This window comes from Strigops habroptila, chromosome 2 (genome assembly GCF_004027225.2).
Source record: "Strigops habroptila isolate Jane chromosome 2, bStrHab1.2.pri, whole genome shotgun sequence".
NCBI lineage: Eukaryota > Metazoa > Chordata > Aves > Psittaciformes > Psittacidae > Strigops > Strigops habroptila.
This window is the reverse complement of record NC_044278.2, coordinates 20,310,326-20,330,886: the sequence shown is the minus strand read 5'-3', so window position 1 is coordinate 20,330,886 and position 20,561 is coordinate 20,310,326. Positions and strand designations below refer to the sequence as shown.

Below are 20,561 nucleotides of genomic sequence, written 5' to 3'. Positions count from 1 at the left end.
AAACAAAATGTACCAGCAGTCGTAATTCTTAAATTGGTGTGAAGAAATAATGGCTGGTGTAGCCTAATTGTGTAAAGAATGTATGGAAAGACTGATGCCTCTCCACATGGGACTTGAAATCATAGGTGGTCTTGCAAAGGATGGAAGCCAGACCTTGATTTATTGGTTTTTACAGGAAAGTGATTGCTCTGCAACCAATTTTGGGGTTAAGTGAAATTCATCCATGTCTCAGAACATCTAAGATCCTTGCCCAGAGACTAGCCCTGTGGGCTTAATTTACTACGTGTTGCTTTAAACCACTGTATTTCCCAAGGAGGCATAAGGCCTGAGTAGATCTTTGACCTGAACTCTTCTGCCCTGGAATCCCTTCCACAAGGGCTGCCAGAAGCTGCAGGGACCCATTCCCCGCTGCACGGAGGGGATGGACTTGCTAGTGCTCAGGTTTCCACATGGAAAACTGCTGCAAAACTCACAACACCTCCTCCTCTGGAGGAGATTTTGTGCCCAGAAAGGGCTACTACAAAAATATTTGATGCTAAAAGTCTGATTTCTCTAGGATGTTTTTTACTTGAGATCAAAAGCGGTTAAGAACATGGCTACTTTTGGAGTAACCTTGGTAACTGATCATATTAACAAGTATCTACAACAGTGTATCCACGGATGGCTCTGTTCTTGGGGACAGAGGAGCCCAATACCACAGGAACATTATAAACCCCACTAAAGTCTCTCTCGGTTATATAGAGACATGCAGGGATAGGAAATGGCAAATAACGTTACTGTGCTTAAGGAGTAACGCTGCTGTGTTGCGGAGAGCTGATGGGTTAGATGCACAGTAGCCCCCCGTGGGGAGTTCCCTGACTGTCCCCCAGCTCGCAGGCAGAAGTACGTCTCAGCTCATGAGGAGTCAAAGAAGGGCTTGTAAGAGAAACCTGCAAAGTCTTCATAAAGTGAAAGCCATTTTCTTTCCATTTTCAGTTTTAGCATTACTTTGGTAACAAATAACCTCTACTGTTCCTGTTTTGTACAATATGGTTCCCTTAAACCGCTGAGTTATAAGTGCAAGCCTGTGCACACCCCCACTCCATACATATTTTTGTTAAGACCCCACCACCTGAAAAGCATTAGATGAATCACTGAGCATGTAATTTATTTTTTGGCATTTGTAAACTAACTGTTAGCCAGCTACCTTTCTTCTAAGAAATTTCAGCACAAGATGAGAAGAGCAGCTGTCAAAGCCTTAGTTCCTGTAGTCAATCAGCACCAATGAGTAGTTGGGGTGACTTCAAGTGGGGATGTCTTTAGATGTGAAAAATCAAGCAGATGTTGGTTGCTGTTCCCAGTGGCAGTGCTGTGACATACAGGTGTCTTGAGCAGTGATCTTCCTGCACATTGTTGTCCACAGTTTTCAAAGACACTATTTTGAAACTTCATCTCAGCTAAAATCAATCTCTGGATCATTAAACTCCTTTAAGGACTAACTTGTCAGTCAGCAAGTACTTTCTGAAGGGATCTGAGGATACCCTGTACTGCACGGAGACTGAATTTTAGTGGGAACTTGTATTTTCAGGGGCAGGAAAACCCAACAACCTTCTGCTTGCCAAATAATTTTGTATTTGCTCAGAGCTTAGGGTGCCATTTAATACACACATTACTACTTGAATGTAAAGCACTCTTCTGCCTTTCTGTGCCAAGCAAGGTTTTATGTCATTTGGACAGATATTTTCAAATTTGCAATGAAACTCAGTTTGGGGGGGTTCTTTTTGAATGTTCAGTCATACTCCAGATAAAAACAGGGAGTGAAGGCAACCAAATGCAACTTGGCACAAATTTCCTCTGAAAGCTAACTAGTTTCATACTGCATATTAAGACTAGCTACGCTGATTTAATCTTATTTTCAGCAGTAAAGAGCAGGAGGATGGCAAGGGAGAATGCAGTCTCTGTGCAGGGGCTCAGCTATGCCATTGGCAGGAGGTGGTTGCTCCGTGCCTGACTTCAGCCCAAGCAGATTTGGAGTCCCACATAATTTTATTTTTAATGGTGCCTATATCTTCATTGAAGGTGATACCTGCTTCTCGAGTAGGTGAAGAGTTTACCTTGCTAAAGGGTCTATAAGGGCCTGTGTGTTCAGTAGGGAGAGAAGTAGGATTTACGGTAAATGTAATCCTGCCGCCTTGCCTCTTGTGAAATTCTCCTGGAAAGATCAGGTTAATTATTCCCCGCTCTCCCCCTTCCCTTTTTCTCACTGTCCTCTTCAAGGAAACAAAGTAGTGTTGAGTGTCTGAGTTCAGTTTAGATTACCAAGAAACAGCTATTGTTCAGTATGTTAAAAATAAATTAAATCATATTTTGCTCAAGGTCTCACAACTGTGTCTGATTATCATGTGGTATTTACCAAGTTGAAGAGTCATAACAAGGACTGTCATAACAACATTTTAAAATGCACGCATGTATAAACCTGCTACTAATGGGGAATATTCAACATGTGATGGATGCATATTTCTATTTTTTTTTTATTCACAGTGGTGCCTACAGTTGCTTTCTTAGAGAAGCGTGAAAACATCTAAATAAATGGCTTAATCTTAAAAACTGATAATAATCTGTAAGCTGCCCTTGGCTTCAGTGATAATTGTATGATATTTTCTTGCAATGCCTGGGGAGATCTCTCTTTATCCATTTGTAATTCATTTCCAAAGACAAAGCAACTGCCTCTGCTCCAATCTCTTTGTGAATACATTCATGTGTGTGCTCAGTCTGGATGGTCACCCAGCTCTTTCTATGAAAATGGCACCCTTGGGTTTCCCTTGTTTCTTACTTATGAACAGTGTATATTTGCATGTGTATCTGTATCTACATATATATATGAAAATATCTGTGTGCAGGTATCAATGTGTGCATATATGTGAAACATGTATCCTGGGACTGGAAGAAGCTATGATGAGGAGGAGAAATTAGGCCATGCAAACCTAATTATGTTGCCTTTAGTTTTCTCCCCATGCCTAATCTGCTGAGAGCCTACCTACATGGGCCTAGGTAGGCATCTCCATCTCTCTCTGCAAATCTGGGCATGATTAGATTGGATCTCTGCAACCCCTAACTCCCAGTTTGCTACTGGGCTCTGCCAACTTGACACAAACATGAAGGTCACAATTTGCGATAGTATTCAGATGCCTGGCGTTAATAATTGATATCCAGGGGAGTTAGTTTCTTGCATGGCTTTGAGGATCTGGCCCAGAAGCTGTTTGCTGGAAAATGCCTGAAAGCTACTTGCAGTCAGACAGCAGGGAGCCATGACAAGGATCAGCAAGCTGGGCATTGCTGGCCCAGGTGACCACAGTCCCCGGGGATGCAGCTCTCTTGTGTGGTGGCATGTACTTGTTTGCATGAATTGGTGTCTGACCTCGGGATGGGGAGGAAGAACCAACATGGAGGAATGTTTGCAGAAAAGCATGCGACGTCAGTTATGGGATTAGAATTAATTATAGGTAGGATTTAGCAAATACCTGCCTTTGAATACATTTTCCTGTTCTCTGCCATACGGCATGTGCATAAATCCTCTGCCTAATGCTTGCTTCTGGGCAGTTTGCCTACAGTCTTGGTGGCAGGCAGCTTTGATGGAGACACTTAAGCAAATGCCACTAGCTCCCTGTGCAGCAACTGGCTGCATGAGGCACGTAAAGCTGGACCTGATAATGTGGAACACACAAAGTGATCAAAGCGTAGAGCTGACTCCTTGCTTATGCTTATCGGGATGTAAGCGCCCTCCTGGCGCAGAGCCTGGGACTGGCAGCTGATGTGTCCGAGCACAGACTATTTGCTCAACATGGGAACTGACCTGAAGGCTCCTTCTCTGAAGCAGTGGTGCTACCAGGCGCTGCAGAAGGAGCAACCTATGGGGCACAGGCACTGACACTGTCCAAGGAATTTGCCTTATCAGATGTCGTGGTTTTGCTGTGCACAAGCAGCCCACTGGCAGTGAGGCCGGTTTTCATGGGAGTGCTTTTATAGTCAACCAACCATCTCCCAGGGGCATTGTTAGGGTAGAGATTGTTTTGGTGAAAACGTTTCATATCTACTGCCAGTCCTCTACCCCAGAATAAATGTGAAGACAAACAGCCGGAGATGTGCTTCAGACTGAAGTGCTTGATCCTGTAGGCTTAACCTCGGGGTGTTGATAATGAACTGTGGTGATTGCTGGTTGTAAAACAGTGTGAACAGGGAATGACAGGCTTTCTTTGGAAACCTCCCTTCTCGGCTGTCATTCATCACTCTTGGCCTTACTCTGCCCTGAGATAGGTTGTGCTGGCTGCGTGCAGTAGAAACCTCCCAAATTTTCATGGTACAGTTGCTTGCATGTCATTATGGTACAATGGTTTGCAAAGCGTAGCACAGCATTTTGCTATTTTAATCCAAAGCAGTGTCTCTAGCAATGGTGCTATGAATTATATCCACTGGTGGAAGTGTAAAAAGTTTCCATTTTGCTACCTTTTGTTTCAGCCAGCTATAGCTTTGTGAACCAGCCACATGCTAGCAACTGTGTCTAAATGACAAGTGAATAATCTCCACAGTTTAGTGTTAAGCTTGTTAATCAGTGAAATGCTCCATTTTATTGGATGCATGGGAGTAGACAAAAGTGAGAGCAGTAGACTGTCTCCTTCTGTGGCAATTAATAAAATCAAATGTATTCAGAAAAAATAGATTATATTGTTTGTGAAGGTGCGTTGAGTCCTAAAGAGAAACAAAAGATCAACTCAGGGTATATATATTTTACTCTAATATGGCCTGGTGTAGGGTTTTCTTTCATGTGTCTGGGAAGACTGCTTAGAGGGGAAGCATTGTGTGAGTTAATAGATCTCAATACCTTTAGGAAAGCTTTAGGAAAGCATCTAAGCTGTGTATGCAACAGTCCTATTCATTAACATCTGCAAGACACAAATAGCTGCTAGAGTACATATTTTTCTCAAATGCCTCCCAAGAAGTGGCAACAGAAAGGAAAATCCTACTTATAAAAGCACTCTTGGTAGTGACAATGACTGTTACAGATGCTACAGGGATGATCATAATCTGTCTTTTTATTAAACATTATGAAAAGCAGTACAGGTGTCTGCAGATGTAGTATTTGTACAGGTTTGACTTTTTGGCCTAGCTAAGCTATGCTTGGTGCCAAACCTGAGGAGATGAGGGAAAAGTGGCCAGAAACTGATCTTGTGCTTCTCTTGATCCTGAGGCTGTAGCAAGTGCTGTTTCAGTCACTGATGCCACTTGAGGCCTGACTTGCCTTGTACAGCCTGTGGTCCACCTGCATGCACCCTGCTGTGGGTGCGGTGTCCTGCCATGCCATGGTCTGTGTCTTCATTTTGGGAGTAAAAAGGCTGCACTGTGTCCCGGGTGAATAGAGCCCAGCTGCAGCTTTGGGAAAGGCAGGTGTCTGTCTCCCTTACTGCCAAGGTCCAGCCTGTGCTCTACAGTGGTGGCATTTTGGGATGCAAGAGCTCTTGGCACTTCTTGGGTCCCTGAGGCAGGCAGGAGGGCTGGCTCTTTGGAAAGGGGTAAGTTTTAGCTGCTGTACCATCAGTGATGAAGCAAGGGCTTCTCTGAGGTTTAGAATTGTATTTCCCTTCCTTTTCCCTTCTTTTTTTAGCACTGCACACATACTAGTTAAATTTAAGTGCTCTACAGTGATCTAGATGGGGGCCTAACACGACCCCTAAAACAAGGCATCAAGCTCATGATGCCTTATTAAGAAAGAGAGTCTACTTCTGGGTGCACAGGTTCTTTGGTTGAAGTCTTCTGGTTATAGAGAAGCTTTATTTTATGTGTCCCTTTGCAGTGATCATACTCTAGCCTTTGCAACCTGGACAGTGTTTATTTTAACAGTCCTGGGAGTTCTTGAACTATAAAGCAAGAAATCTGTGTGGGACCCTGAAGTACTTGGCCTGATCTTAATTTGAAACAATTTATTGTTCTCTGTGACTCCTGTTGCAATCCTGTGGCCTTACGTGTTGCTTTCTTGCCATAAAATTTGCTTGACTGCCTGTTCCTGAAACTGGCAAGGCACAGCATTTCTGTTCCTTTTCTTACTTTGATGCTGTACAAAATGTGTTCTCTTGGCTCCCACCCTCATGCTGCTTCATGACTTTTTTTTTTTTTTTTTTATAAAAGCAGAAGGCTGTGGAGGCTCTGTTTCAGCGATGAATTGTTACCACTTCAATATTTCTGTGCACTGTGCTTTGATGAGCCTGGTGAGAGAAAGAGCAGCTTCTTTCTCCCTTACTTTTATTTGCTGTGTTCTAACATTGCAGCTCTTTGAAACCCAAAATCCCAGTCCAAGGGAGATATGAAAGCAATAACAAAAGCCCATAAAGTATTTTTCTTGAAAAAAACCTCATGTGTCTCAGACAATTTTTATTGGAAGGTTATTTGCGATTAAAAAGATTCCTGTGCTTTGCATACTTCTACCTTTGCACAAAGAGTGGAAGAAATGATTTTGCCTTAGAAGGTTAAACAAGCTAGGCTACTCCACCTAGAGAGAAATCAGGAGGATGTTTTTAGCAACAATTATTTTCCTATTATAAAATATTGCAGATATCATCGTACTTATTAGGATGTGCTGATATTAATCATGACCTGACACTATTCCATCAACAAAAATCAAGCAGATATTATCTCATGATCATATTTCTTAATGGGTAAATTTTATTTTTTATGCTACTTTTCTTGATAAAGACTAAGATGACGATAACTACAAGTGAACACTCATTTGGCTAAAATGGTTTCAAAACTGGGCTTTTAATTTTTATAGAAGGCCCTTTGTTCTGTGGGCCATATTTATGGGAAGACATGAAGTTGGAAGTTGTTAGATGCTTGACAGTGAATCTGCCAATGTACATCTCCTCATAATCTGGCACTGGGAGGCAATCACCACCAAAACCTCTACTGCACTCCTCTACACTGCCACCCTGGTTGAACTGCACACATAGATCCCTGTGTAATGGCAGACAGATCTGCCCATAACAGCCTTCTGTCTTTTCCTATCGTGCAGCAGGTAAGAAATGCTTCTTACTGAAGTCTACTTCGACACATAACCACTTGACTAGTCGAGGCAGAGAGCTGAAGATTGAAATTGTTATTTTTTTAACAGTGTAACACATACAGGCCTACACAGGTATCACTCTCTTCCCACTCTACAAGTGCAGACATAGCATGCCGCCACCAAAACCACTTTCAACCTGACTTGTGAAATAGTCCTTGCAGGTTTGATTTGGTGAATACTTAGAGTAAATGTTTGCCATGTCTCTCAAAAGTATAGTAAAAGAATACTTCTGAAACACACACACAAGACTTCTCCCTTCTGCCCCCCCTTATCCTGGATCTAGGAAAATAAATAGTCATTTAAACTCCAAAGATGCCAGGAGGCAGAATTAATTTCCTGTATGCAATCCAACATGCTATGGTTTAAAGGACTTGAAATGGCCATATCTGTCACCATGGAATAACCCAACCAAGGCCAAAGGAAAGCAAAGCCAAGTACTGAAGACCAAATACTATCACTCACTCACTTAGGTATCTCAAGTCTACTCCAAAAGAAACAATATGAAATATTCACTGCAGCCATTTGGACTCATGATCCCTGCTAACTGTAAGACTTGCAAATACACAGGCTATAAAGCTGGTCAGTGCTCAGCTCTCCTGGATAATTGTTATAAAATGTCTGCAGTGGGAGCTGGCACTCGCATTTCATCAGTACTGCAGCCAAGATGAAGGACTATGGCAGCAGTAATAGGCTGACGAACATGTTGCTACCCAGCTGCTAAACTGGATCAAAGGGGGACACCAACCTCACTTCAGCTGCCTGCTGCATTACAAGGCAAAAGGTGGGGCTGAAAGCACATGAGGAAATAGGACTGGAGGGGGAAATTAAAGCACTTCAGTCCATAATCAAGATCCAAGTGCCTGATCAGGGACTGTTGCCTAAGCTAGCAGGCTACTAAAGTCCTCCTCAAGGGTTGCTTGGTGCCAGTGCACAAGCCTGCCTTAGTGCAGGGCTTGGACCTGAGGCTCCCTTTGCCTGCTGATGCCTCCTAAGCTTTCAAAGCCTTTCCTGGTTTTCCTCTTCCCCAGGACTCTGCTGTGACCTGTGCCAGCTCCCACCCACCTCCTGGGAGCTGATGACTGTAGCCTGCTGGCTCAGGTATGCCTGGGAAGTAGGAACTGCACACTTCAATGCCCTTTGCTGAAGGAAGGAATTAGACGACTCTTCTACAGCCTGAGTAAGGCTGTTTGGCTGCTTAGAGTTTGAAAGAAAAATTTGGCACCTACCTTCAAAAGAGGATTATGGGTTATGAGCTGAAAGTGGAGGGTGTGCTTGTGTGCTTCATTCACTAGAAGGCACTTAAACCCAGGAGAGACCTAGAATTAAGGATGAACTGTGATCTTCAGCTTTTCCTATTTGTCTGGCTTAGGCAGTTCACTGAACAGTGTTTTTTGTGAATCCCCCCTTAACTCACCTTAAACTCATGCACTGGAGTCCAGGCATCTAATTCAGGCATGTGGACTCTATTATGGGGCCAGATGCAAACATCCCCTTGTGGATTAGGATCTGAAAGGTCCTATAACCTGTATTGTCAATCAACTAAGACCTCCATTTTCCCCTGCCCAGACCTTTTTTGTTTTAAAATCTGGATTTTTTTTTTTTTTTTTTTTTTGAAGCAGATACTAATTTTTAAAAATTATTCTTGTATTATTTGCAAAAGAGTAGTTAAGGCATGTGCTAGCTATTCCCAGGCTGATGCAGTTAAGACAACAATGACTAACTTCACAAAATCTGGCATTAGAAAAATCACTTAAATGAAATCATATTCTTCCCCACAAATTTTGTCTATTAGATGCTTACTGCTGAACATCAGAACCAAAGGTTCATGGCTACCTACAGGCCATGGCTTAACCAAATAAAAAATAAATCCACTAGGCAGATATTTCTCTAGCAAGGAAAAAGGAGTCTTGTTTCTCCAAACAGCAGAATGGCTATCAGCAATGCTTGCAATGGGTTTTCTTTCATTTGTTTGTTTTGTTTGACTGCGAGATGGGGCATTGTTAGGTCAAGAAACCTGCTGAGATTTTCAGATGTTAGCAGAAATCATGTATTCTTAATAGAAATACTTCTGATGTGCTTTGTGGAAGGCTTGTTTAACCATGCTAAGAAAAGAGAGAATTTGGAGTACACTATTATAGCCTGCAGTTTGAGAGGGGGTTTTTGTAGGTCTAAGTTGTATTCCCTGAAAAATTGAGAAATTCTCAATAAATTAAGTAACAAGGCATTAGGTCCTGCAGGAATGAGCTCCTTCAAAGACTGTACTCACAAGTTGTGCTAGTAAAGTCAACCAGGGACTAATGTTTTCAAAAGATCTGTTTGCAGCTTTGTGAGCTCCAGAAACCTTTGAGGGATACTTTGGCAAGTGCCACTACTGGACACAGGGTGCAATTTAGAGTATGTTTAGAATAGGAGCACTTTACTGCTAAAGGAATACTAAATGGCAAAGTACTTCTAGCTGAGAAGCAGCCACACCAGCAACTCTGAGCAATGTGCTGCTGGGATAGTAAGCCCTGCCCATGCACGCACACGAGCATATGTACGCAACTGAAATGATCAGTAAGAATTAAAATAAAGAAATTAAAACTCTCAAGTTAGCTTTGCTGGCATTACTGCGTCTATCTGAGTAGCTTGTGGTCATGCAAAGGTTTCACGCCACTGGCTCATGGGACCCCAGAGTACAGCAGCTTCTCAGCAGGCAAAGGAAGAAGTGCCTGGAGGAAAGCTGGGTTATGAATGGAGGGGAACATGTTAAGGAATTAAGTGAGATAGCAGAGATTGAGCACCTCTCTGCTGGGAATTGAGGGGTAATGGTATCTTCACTGATTTCAGCTTTAATAATAAATCAGTAGTGACTGTACTGGACAAAAATGTAAGAGCTTTTATAAAGTGTGGGATTGTATGGCATCTATGTTTGCTTTTTCATTAGGTGTTATTTTCATTACAAGTTTTTGAAAGTAACATTTCACAGAGGGGAGGTAAGGCAAACTTATCAAGAGCTTTCAGCTCTTAAGACATAGTGTGCAAAATGTACAAACTAGCGCCACATGACAATGCCATTGCTTTTAAATGCTGATTTGGATGGATTAGTTTCAAATGGTATCTGCAGAAAAAAATTATCATCCTCCTCTTTTCTTCTTTTCAACCTAAAACGTAGCATGAGTAATCAAAATCACTAAGAAAATAAAAAAAAAAAACCCAAACCAAAACCAAACCAACAACCCAACTCAGTAGCTTTCATTTTTTGGCAGTTTGTTTCCTCTGCCTATTTAGGCTCTAGATTGGATTGTCTCCTAATGTGTGTACAAATCTCATCAATCACCTTTGAGAACTGCTGTTAAATTCTACCCACACTTCTCTTCCTGATCACCTTATTTTATCTCTCTTTATGACTTATAGCTATTCCTTTTTTTATCCTTTCTTGTACTTACATTTAATTCCCAAATAATGCAGAGTCTCTTAACAGTGGGCAGTTGAAAATTATTTACTTTTTTGATATTGTAATAATGATTACATGCTATTATGTTTGTGGTTTGGAACAAAGTCCTCATCTTGATTAAATGTAGCTCCTGGAATGAATTTGTCTTCAGAGGACTAAGCCATAACAAATCATTCAGTGGAAGGGGAGCGATACATGTTTTCCTCCACCTGCAGTCATCAGTATATTGTGACCATACAACACTGGCATGGCATTCATAATGTAGAGATAACTGTTACAGAAGAGAAGACAAACCTACTTATTTTTCATTTGGAAATGCAAAATTATTAACACAATATTGTTGAAGAGGTTTTCTGGATAGTTTTCCCTTGGCTGGCTCAGGCTAAAAATGACTGCTGAACTGTAGTATTTTATGAATCTTCCCGACTATGAAATCTTGTAATTCTCCTTGGGAGGATCTGTGACTCAGATAAAATATAGAAATCTGAACAGACATGATGGAAAACTATGTGCAGTAGTGACTGTAACTTTGAGAAACTTCTGTCCCATCAGTTCCTGTGCATCAATTACACTGGTGAGTATTTCCTAGAGATCAGTAATTCAGGCCTCCACAATTGCAAAGAAAAACCCTATATGATCTGGAACAGATTTTTTCCCAAGTGACTCAATTAATTACTTCCATCTGACAATTAGCAACGTTAGAAGCTTGTGAAATTCAACAGTTGGGGAACCGGTCACTTGTGCAGACAGGCAATTTGACATATATAGATAACCCCATTAATTTTTAATGAGAACTGTAATCTGTATAAAGTTTGCTAGTTGTTAAATATTTTTAAATGGATCTCAACCTACATATAGCCAGACAGTTATCCATGCAGTAGACTATGGCCTTTTTTTCTTAATCAAGCAAAACTACAATGAGAATTTTGCTCAATTAAGAACTGAAGAATTTGGCTGCATTTTATTCAGTTCTTGGCAGCAGAAAAACTAGTCTTTCCAACAGTAAGTGCCAGTGCAAAATATTTTGGCAAGGAACAAATGTCAATTTAGAACTATGAAATTCTCATTTTCAGACAGTAAAATTAGAATTGCTCTGGTTTGTATTAGCTTAAAAAATACCCACCCCCTGGCTTACAACTGTGTAGCTAAGTAAACAGGTATCCACTACTGACCCAGATTCTGTTCTCAGTTATTGTAGCATTTTGACCGCAGCAGAGGTAATTCCTATTTATAAGCAGAATAACCAATATCTCTGAGTCCTAACTTTTCCACATCCTCAATTTATTGATACTGGTATTCTCCTACTACGGAAATTATCACAGTGGTTAAATGTATCTGGTTTGAAGTGGACAGCAGTGATTGTTATTGAATCTATTTTATTGCATCTTATGTTGCTACTAAATTTAATGGGATGTCATAGATGAACAGCTTTACTTGCCTAGCCCCTCTGAGCTAAAAGGAAAATTTCCAAAGATGGAAGAGTTGCAGGATACATGGGAGTGTTGCTTTCCTTTTCTTTTTTTCTTTTCCCTTTTTTTTTTCTTGTTATTCTTTTAATCTATTCAAAATTATCCCAAATTCTTCCTGGAAATTGGGCTGGAGATGTCATGAGAACAGACATTATTTCATATATCTGATATCTTCTTTTTTTTTTGACTGGTGACAAAGATCCCATTTAATTAAATGAAAGCAGACTTTGGATGTTTCTCTTGATGTACAGAGGCAGTAGGAGGATGAGGGAAGAACCTGTAAAGTAAACCTATCTATTAAATGAAAAATACATACTTATGCTCAGACTTGACTATTGTTTCACAAGGAACTCCCAAGAAAACGTACATGTGGATCCCATTTCCTGCAGAAGTTTGCTTTAAACGTTCATGAAATCAACATATCATACTTCAAAGATTTCTTAGTTTAGCTAGAAGTAGGGCAGTAAATGTTTTGTTCATATCCTTCACCATGGCTAAGCTGATACTATCAGCCAACCCGCTTCATACCTGCGGAAAAGACTACTTCTCTTTGGCCTGTTAGGGAGCTCTGTAAGCCAAGTGTCAGTGCTGCAATCAGGTCTATGAATCTTCTAGATTATTTGTGCACTGGAGTTTCTCTTGCCATTGTGATTAAGAAATAATTGAGTTGCAGAACTCCACCAGTACATATGAAGCTCATTGAATTTTATTCTCTAACAAAAGCATTATTTTGTAAATGGAAAAAAAGGCATAAATGTAAGCAGATACATATGTTTTTGATATTTGAACCCATTTAATTATATCATTAGTTTTGCCAAATAACATGACATGGACAAGTTAGATGTTAGCCTTTTTTATAATTTAACCAGAATGATCACATATATAGTGTGCTGGCTACACACTCTATTATGTTTGATCTTTGTCCAACCACAGAAAATTGGTGCAAAAAAAAAAAATGCATGTGAGGACCCAGAGCTTCCAAATATGTTAAACTCATTACAAAGACACTAAGCTTACTCATCGTTCAGTCTTGTTCACTCTTGGTGATGATGCCTCACTGACTAAAAGTAATAATCCTAAATTGAATTGTTTTGCAAAGAAATGCAGCGGTGCCATCTTTTTTTCTTGTAATTACAGTATAGATGATTCTCAAGAAAAGCACAATTTGAAGGTTACCACATTTTAAAATGCATATCTATGGCCTTGCTCAGCTGTGTGCTGCCAAAGCATGCGTATTAGAAATGAGCTGAGGTGGCAGTGTCCAGATCCAGAAAAGCCAACATTTTTTATTGCAAATACAACACAGTCTCCCAACAGTTGCTATCTCTGAATGTGGGGCTGAAGCTCTGAATCACAATGGTGAAACAGGCGCATACTGAATGTTTACTCTTCTCATAACATATACTTTCTTTCCTACAGTGCTGGCAGGGAGGGGATTAGAAAATGATAATTATGAAATACTGTTCCTGCCTCCTCTGAGGACATGCTGCTGCTAGAGAACTAAGGAACTATCTGGCTTATACATTTTCCCAATGAATTCCTAAGGACAGACATGCTAGTATCTCTGAAAAAGACTGAAGGCACATTATAAACTGTCTGGTATTGCTGAGTTAAGTAATGGATTTGCCCCTGGCTCTGCAAAAAACTCCTGTGTTGGACTTGAATCCTGCCTGCTTACATCTCAAGACTATGGTAGGGTGTGGCAGAATTCTGGTTCAGAGTCCTGATCTGGTATGTCCGGATACCATCACTCAAGCAGCAGGCTCAGGTTTTAAAAGAACTAGAGATTTTTAAGCATGTGTGTAATGTTCAAAACTACCTCTATGACCTTGGGCAAGTTACTCACACCACCACTTATTTTTATTCCTATGGACAACAGGCCTGATCCACCAGCCCTACTCCCTGTTCACACACACATATATATATATTATTTGCTATCACTCCCCAGCTCCTACGTTTTGGTGTGCTCTAACCCCTGCTCCTAAGTTTCTTCCACCTTGAGCATTACAGTTTGTATTGGAGAAGGAAAGTAGCAATGAAGAGTAGCAAACCAACAGGCAGCAGCATTTCATGTAGTATCTTAAGGTCCCTCAGCTCACACATTTCATTTAGCACACCTCTGGAGTTCAGGACTCCAGATGAGATCTACAGTGCAAGAATAGAAATAACTTGGCAAGCCAACCTGTGGTGAGCATCAAGATGGTGCAGTCTCAGTAGCTAGTGGTATGCATGCTACCTGGTTTAAAGTTAAATCTTCGACACCTCTGCAACACATTGCAGATGCTTCTGAGACTGCTGTGTAGGTATTGTCATGCTTTGCTGAGCTCCTTCAGTTCCTCATTTGCAAAATGGATCTGGAGCTCCTTACTTAGCTCTGAGTGATGCTATAAGAAGTATGCTGAGTATTTTAATGAGGCTATACTAAGTCATCAGTCTTTTTGTATCTTTGTCATGCTCATGAATGTGTAACACAATAATCTGCAGAGAGAAGAAACTTTTGGTGGCAGTAAGCTCTTTTATGTACTACATTGTTCCTCACAGTCTCCAGTCCCTGCAGTTGACTGTTTACAGGTCTCTCTAAATAAAGCCACACAGAGCCCGTAAGTCAGTCTTGACGAGCAGACACATTTATCCAGGTTCTCTTCAGGGCTATGAGACCCAAAAGAATAGTTTCCTGAAAATATGTTTGTCAAGAAGATGAGCGCTCAAGATAAACAATACAGTGGAGGCCAAAACCAAAAATAAAACAGGATATCCGCCCCACATTTTTGCTTCAGCAAAACCAGATGGATTTGTCTTTGGAGACCCCAGGACTGGAGCTGCTCTTTTTTTGTGTGTGTGTGCGCTAGGTGCCATATTTTGCCTACTCTTCTTTTTCTGGCTTTGCTTTTGTATATATCATAGTGTCTAAAGCAATTATTCACATCAGTTATTCTACTTCATCCATGCAAATTAGAACTGTAGTTGCAGGAAATATGAAACCGTAGGTGCTATCCCCAGTTTTTCTTAAATGCTCACTGTATTACTTAAATTCTACATGCTATTGCTTCTTCTGAATTCATTGCTTGGTCTGAGTAAATGCAACTCATTAATCTAACCGCCACACAAGCATCCTTCCTATCCTTTAATTACAAAGCTTTCAAGAGCATTTGCCTTCGCAGTCTATGATGCCATAAAGAGATGGAGTAGTACTTTACGATTAAAGAGACACATTTCGTTGTCTTGACGTTACTGTTCATCCTGGATTAGATCAGTATTTTGTGGAGCCACCTGAAATTAGCTTGCTTCTGTAAGGTACCTATTTCACTCCAGTTTTAAAACCACCAGAGCAACCTTTTTCAGAGTCTTTTTCAGAAACGCTTAATTCCTAAAAAAACCAAGTGTGTTTCACTTAAAGCAAATCAAACCTAAAAACTATAACAAGGAATGGGTCTTACTGGAAGGAGAGAGAGGAATAAAGTTTCAGGCCCTGATACTCATGTTTGAGTAGTGTAATTTAGGAAAATCTTCCTTTGTATTGATGGCATTGCCCCTGTGTAAAATTGGGATAATAATGTTTCTGAGCAGAAACAACTGATTCTTTATAGCTAGTCCATCTCCTGAGACCAGCTTTCCAATATTGGCATTTACTGAGACTGTAAAAGTCTTGGGGAGGAGGAGGTGAAGAGGGTAAAGAAGCACTGACCTAAAATTGCCCTAGCCTGGTGCAGATTAGTCCATTAAAAAGAGAAAAGAGCAAAATAAGGTCTGGAGTAATTGTTTATTTTAATTTCAGTTTTAATCACATAAATCCTTGTCATGCTGTAATCAGCCATGTTTGGTGAAGGAAGAAAGAAAATAAAGCAAAACAGGGCACGATTTGGATGAGCTGCGTGGGGAGGCCATGTCTTTTGCATGCACTGGCCTTCTGCTGCAGGCTGATTCCAGTGCTCCAGCTGGGTGGGGAAGGGATGCTGCTGCCTTCACCCATTCAGTTAGTGGTACTTCCACCTCCACTCTCTCCCAGGGTGGAAGAGCAAGCCAGCCTGGGGTCTGCTGTCCCAAGGGCTGCCCTAGTCCCTGTGGATTAGCCCTTTGCTGCTCGGGGGCTGAGGCAAGGATTCCTACCACCATCAGTAGCACCCACCTTCCGGTTCAGCTTCTCAGGCTGTGCCCTATTTTGGATCTCACCTGTTATGGCTTAATGACTAGGTAGTGCTCATGAAAAAAGAACTGAAGTTGGTGGTTGAAATGAGGCTCTGAAAGAGTTGAAAGGCTGGAAATTTCATGGTTGTATAAGGGAAATACTGTTAATCCTAAGGAACAGGTACTGTTTCTATAGCTATAATTTAAGACATTTTCTCTTCAGCACCAAAGCCACACACTGGTATTCATGTAGGCTTAACGCAAACAATGCACTGGCAGTTCAGGGGTAGTCAGCTCTTAGGAGCAATTGTAGCTTTGTAAGCTTTGTTTGGACTGCAGTCTTCAGTACACAAAATGGGCTTGACATTTAAAACACATCTTGTATAATTTTTCTAATTCCACATACAGTCACCATAACTAATTTGTGGCAATAATCAAAAGAGAATTAGATGTTTATGTATCCTTATTTGTAACCAGGATAAAAACCAGATTGTTAGCAAGTGTATTTATAAAATCAAGCTCACTGAATGTCAAATGGTGTAGCAGTGTGTCTGAAGGTCAAATACTTCTTACCGATGTATATGTATTTAAATACTGACAGGTACTACAGCCAATTCGGATGTCTGTTGGAGCAATTTTTGATCAGTATGGAGCGTACTGGGCTTTCACGGGGGTCCTTGAGAGCGGCCATGTCTCGCTGCTGAAGCTGCCCCGTAGGTGGCGTGAGCCATCCACTCAAGCACAGTCACAGGCCTAACGCTCTGCTTGTATTTTTAAGTAAAACCCATGTTTACATAATCGTCCTTAAGATAGGTGCTACGGCCTGTGTTGGCTGGAGCATAGCTGTGTTACACTGCCTTTGAGTCAGAACTATCATGTCGTGGTAAATTATAAAGATATTTCTTTCTGGTAAAGGTAAAATCTTATCTAAAGACACAGTGTTCACCTGTGCCTTTGAAGAAAAGAAGAGTCTTCTCTCAGTTACTTTAATCAGCTACAGACAGCTCATTACGAACAGCATATTCCTCATATTGGCCAGGGCAAATATGATACAAGCTAAGCATTAGAAGTACCTTTCCTTTTAGTCCTTTCTGGCTTCCTGTCTTTTTAGTCTCTCTCTAGCTTTCCAGATACTATCTCTTGTTTGTCAAAAGGCAAGGGATTTTGTTTTCTAGCTATCCTAGAAGTGTATCATGTCGGAATGTGCTTTGCTTTGAGCACATAAAAACCTGCCAATTTTTCTGCTGGTGGGTAGAAAATGGTGAGCACCAGCCCTTTGATCTTAATCTTTCTATATTTAGGGAAGAAAGGGAATGAATTTTGTGTGCGCCTTACAGTTCCTATGCAGTTGTATTTCTCATTTAGGGATTATATTCATTCCTAGCTAGGCTTAACCACATGTGAAATGGTGTTTGCATTCCACACCTGAGCATGGTGGGAGGAGGTAACATGTATGTTCAGGTACCTATTCTGCTCCATTCAGTACCACTAAACCTCTGAGCAGTCATCCATATCTAGGTAAAAAGTGAGGAGGGAGAGGAAGTTAAAAGGAAAAGGAAGTCAGAAGAGGATTGTCTGGTGAGACCTATCTTCAGCTCTTTACAACCACTGAACACTTGAGTGAGTAAATACTATACTTTTAAGCCAGGTAGAATGGACATCAGGTTTCAGACAGTAAAGAAAATTTAATGAAGGAACCCAACAACAAAATATGTTTTGTATCTCAAGGTACGAAAAATATCTGTCTTGAGAAGGGTATAAAGGTATATATTTCACATTAGCTGGAACACATATTCTGCCTAAAATTGAAGGCTGGAGTGTGCAAAGTATCCAAGCATTTCCAAGATTGGAAGTAGACACCTCATGATATTGTCAGGTATGCCAGTGGCAGTTACAGGGAAAAGCCCACCAGATGCCTCTCATCACTTATAGGCACAACATGGGCTCAAGTGTTTAGCACTCATAGTGTGCACAACAAACTCCTAATGCATGATCATGCTGAGATACACCAGGGGATGCAAAGCTAGGAATACAAAGAAAAATCTCATTTGGGAGATTAAAAGAATACACTATGGAAAAAAATTACAGCCAATACCTGGCTCACCTACTGTCCTATTTTGACTATTTAATTCCAATCACACTCTAAGGTATCTCTGAATATTCTGAGTCCAGGAGAGATGCACCCAAAGACAAGATTAATACAGAATGGTTTTTTTTCCTCATTTGTTACTTCTGTGGTACAGGCCTGAATATTGGAAGTAGTGATTTCACAAAAAGCAGTGGTTGCCCTCACTTCTTAGGTACATAGGTAATAAAATTCTTCCTGGGATTTCTGAAGCTATGGACCTCCAGGAAAACCACTTGGTTTAAATTTAGTTCAGTCCAGGAAATAAAAATGTCATTCTCAATGTTTCACAGGCCAGAGCTAAACCTTTACTAAATGGAGATGTTATACTATCTAGAGAAGGGAATGAACTCACTGCAGGCAAAAATTATAATAAAAATAGTAATTAAAAAATCAGACTGAAGAGTCGTTTGGTTCAAGGAGATTTCTCATTAAAGCATTTGGTATTTTAATGTGACTGTACGCTGGCTGGGAAAAGAAGAACTCAACATGTTGAGAGTTAACATTTTAGGACTCTTCTTCATCATGCTAAATTTGATACTGCACTTTCAGCAAGAAAACTGCAGGCCACTTGGCTTGACTGGAGCTGGGTAAACCTTTTAGCTTATCTAATGTCACACAAAAAAATACCAGGCAAGTTGAGGCTGAGTAAGTGTTAAAGCTTTGTTAGGGTGGCGTGTCCTCAAAAAATCACAGAATGCCAAACACAGAGCTTCCCGTGTTCCTTCAGGCTGAGCAGGGATGCCAAGTATACAGAATTGGAAGCTGTCTGTCGGGGGGGGGTTTATTTGCTTGATACTCTGCAGACAGCAGAGACAAAATACCAAAAATGCTTGAAATCCTTATGACCTTTCACTGCAAACTGTGAACTTTGTCCGCTAAACTCAAATCTCTATTTACACTGTCAGCACAGACTCCATGCTGTTGCCTTTTCTTTGCCTTTCCACTTTGTCATCTATTGAGAGACAGCTTCACAAACACTGCACAGGAGGGGAGACCTGAGCGCATTCCAGACCTTTTGCAGGTTCAAAATACAAAGTCTCCATGTTGTGGATTGCATAAAAATAGCTGTAATGCAAGCAAAGTAGGATGAAATACACTGTTTACACCCAAAGCAAGTATTTTACAGAAAGACTTAGCTTTGTCATCATCTGGCATAGCTCCCATTCCCATGATGTGTGCTGATGCCATGCCATAGCTAACCCAATTTATGCCATCTCCCGTTTACATAAGGAATACACAGGTGAAATGGTCCAAAACTGCGTTCAGTAAACTACTGCATTAGCTTCTCAACTAAAATATCCCTGATTTCAGCACTGGGCTCCAACATTCATCCACCTCTTGTAAATCCTGAACTAGACAGTTGCAGTGAACAAGTACAGGGGAAATTTTGCATATATAAAGTAGGAATTGTGAGAGCGTGTAGAGTGAGTAGAAAAGTGAGGGTGACTGAGCACTGGCATAGGTTGCCCAGGGAGGTTGTAGAATCTCCATCCTTGGAAATAATTCAAAAGCCATTTGGACTTGGTCCTGGCCAACCAGTACAGACGTCCCTGCTTGAACAAGGGTGTTGAATAAGATAACCTCCAGAGATGCCTTCTGACCTCAACTGTTCTGTAATTTATGCAAGACTAGTATGAACTGTAATATTCTGACTTTATTTGCATAACTTTTGCAATTGAAAGATGATATCCTTAACCTGTTATTTAAATAAACCCAACAACTACATTGAACTCCCTTGAAACTAAATAGAAGCTTGAATTATATAACAAATATTGTAGCTGAACTATCATTATTAGCTGGGTAATTCTTCTGACTGTATTTCAAATTTAATTTTATTCTGTGGTAGCATTCCCTGAATTTTACAAGACAGTTATTAGTGAGTTCTGTGTCCGAACTCTTTAGGGTCTGGAAAACTGACTTAAAAGAGGACATTTCCAGAGAGACTCCTGCATAGAAAATACATTGGTGCTTCCTAAAGAAACTTGGTGAATTCACAAACTTGGTGAATTCACAAGGACTCTTTAAACGGCAAATTATGTCAATGAGGCTTTTGAAAGAAGACTGTTCACTTAATGCTACTTTCTACTTTTCCCTGAATGTGGAAGCTACGGAAAATGTGTGGAAAACATTTACAAAGATGATGATGACTGCAGCTATATGCTCTATATGTTGCTGTTAATGGGCTACCTGTTAATAAACCATCTGCTTCAGCACATAAACAGGAGGATTTATGCTTAATGCAAGACCCATAAGAAGACCTATTGTCTGCTACAACTATTTCCCAAATCAGATAGGTACATTGCTCTAGTCTTC

General features: G+C 40.7%; 1 protein-coding gene and 1 long non-coding RNA gene across 5 annotated transcripts in view; one reads left to right on the top strand and one right to left on the bottom strand.

Annotated features, from left to right (window-relative positions):
* COL8A1 (collagen type VIII alpha 1 chain) overlaps positions 1 to 20,561 on the bottom strand; it is an 85,975-nt gene that overhangs the window by 8,671 nt on the left and 56,743 nt on the right. The gene's annotated exons all lie outside the window — the stretch shown is intronic.
* Positions 7,180 to 9,196, top strand: LOC115604584. The gene is made up of 2 exons (XR_003990330.1): positions 7,180 to 8,483; positions 9,113 to 9,196. It is a non-coding gene; the product is annotated as an uncharacterized LOC115604584 (long non-coding RNA).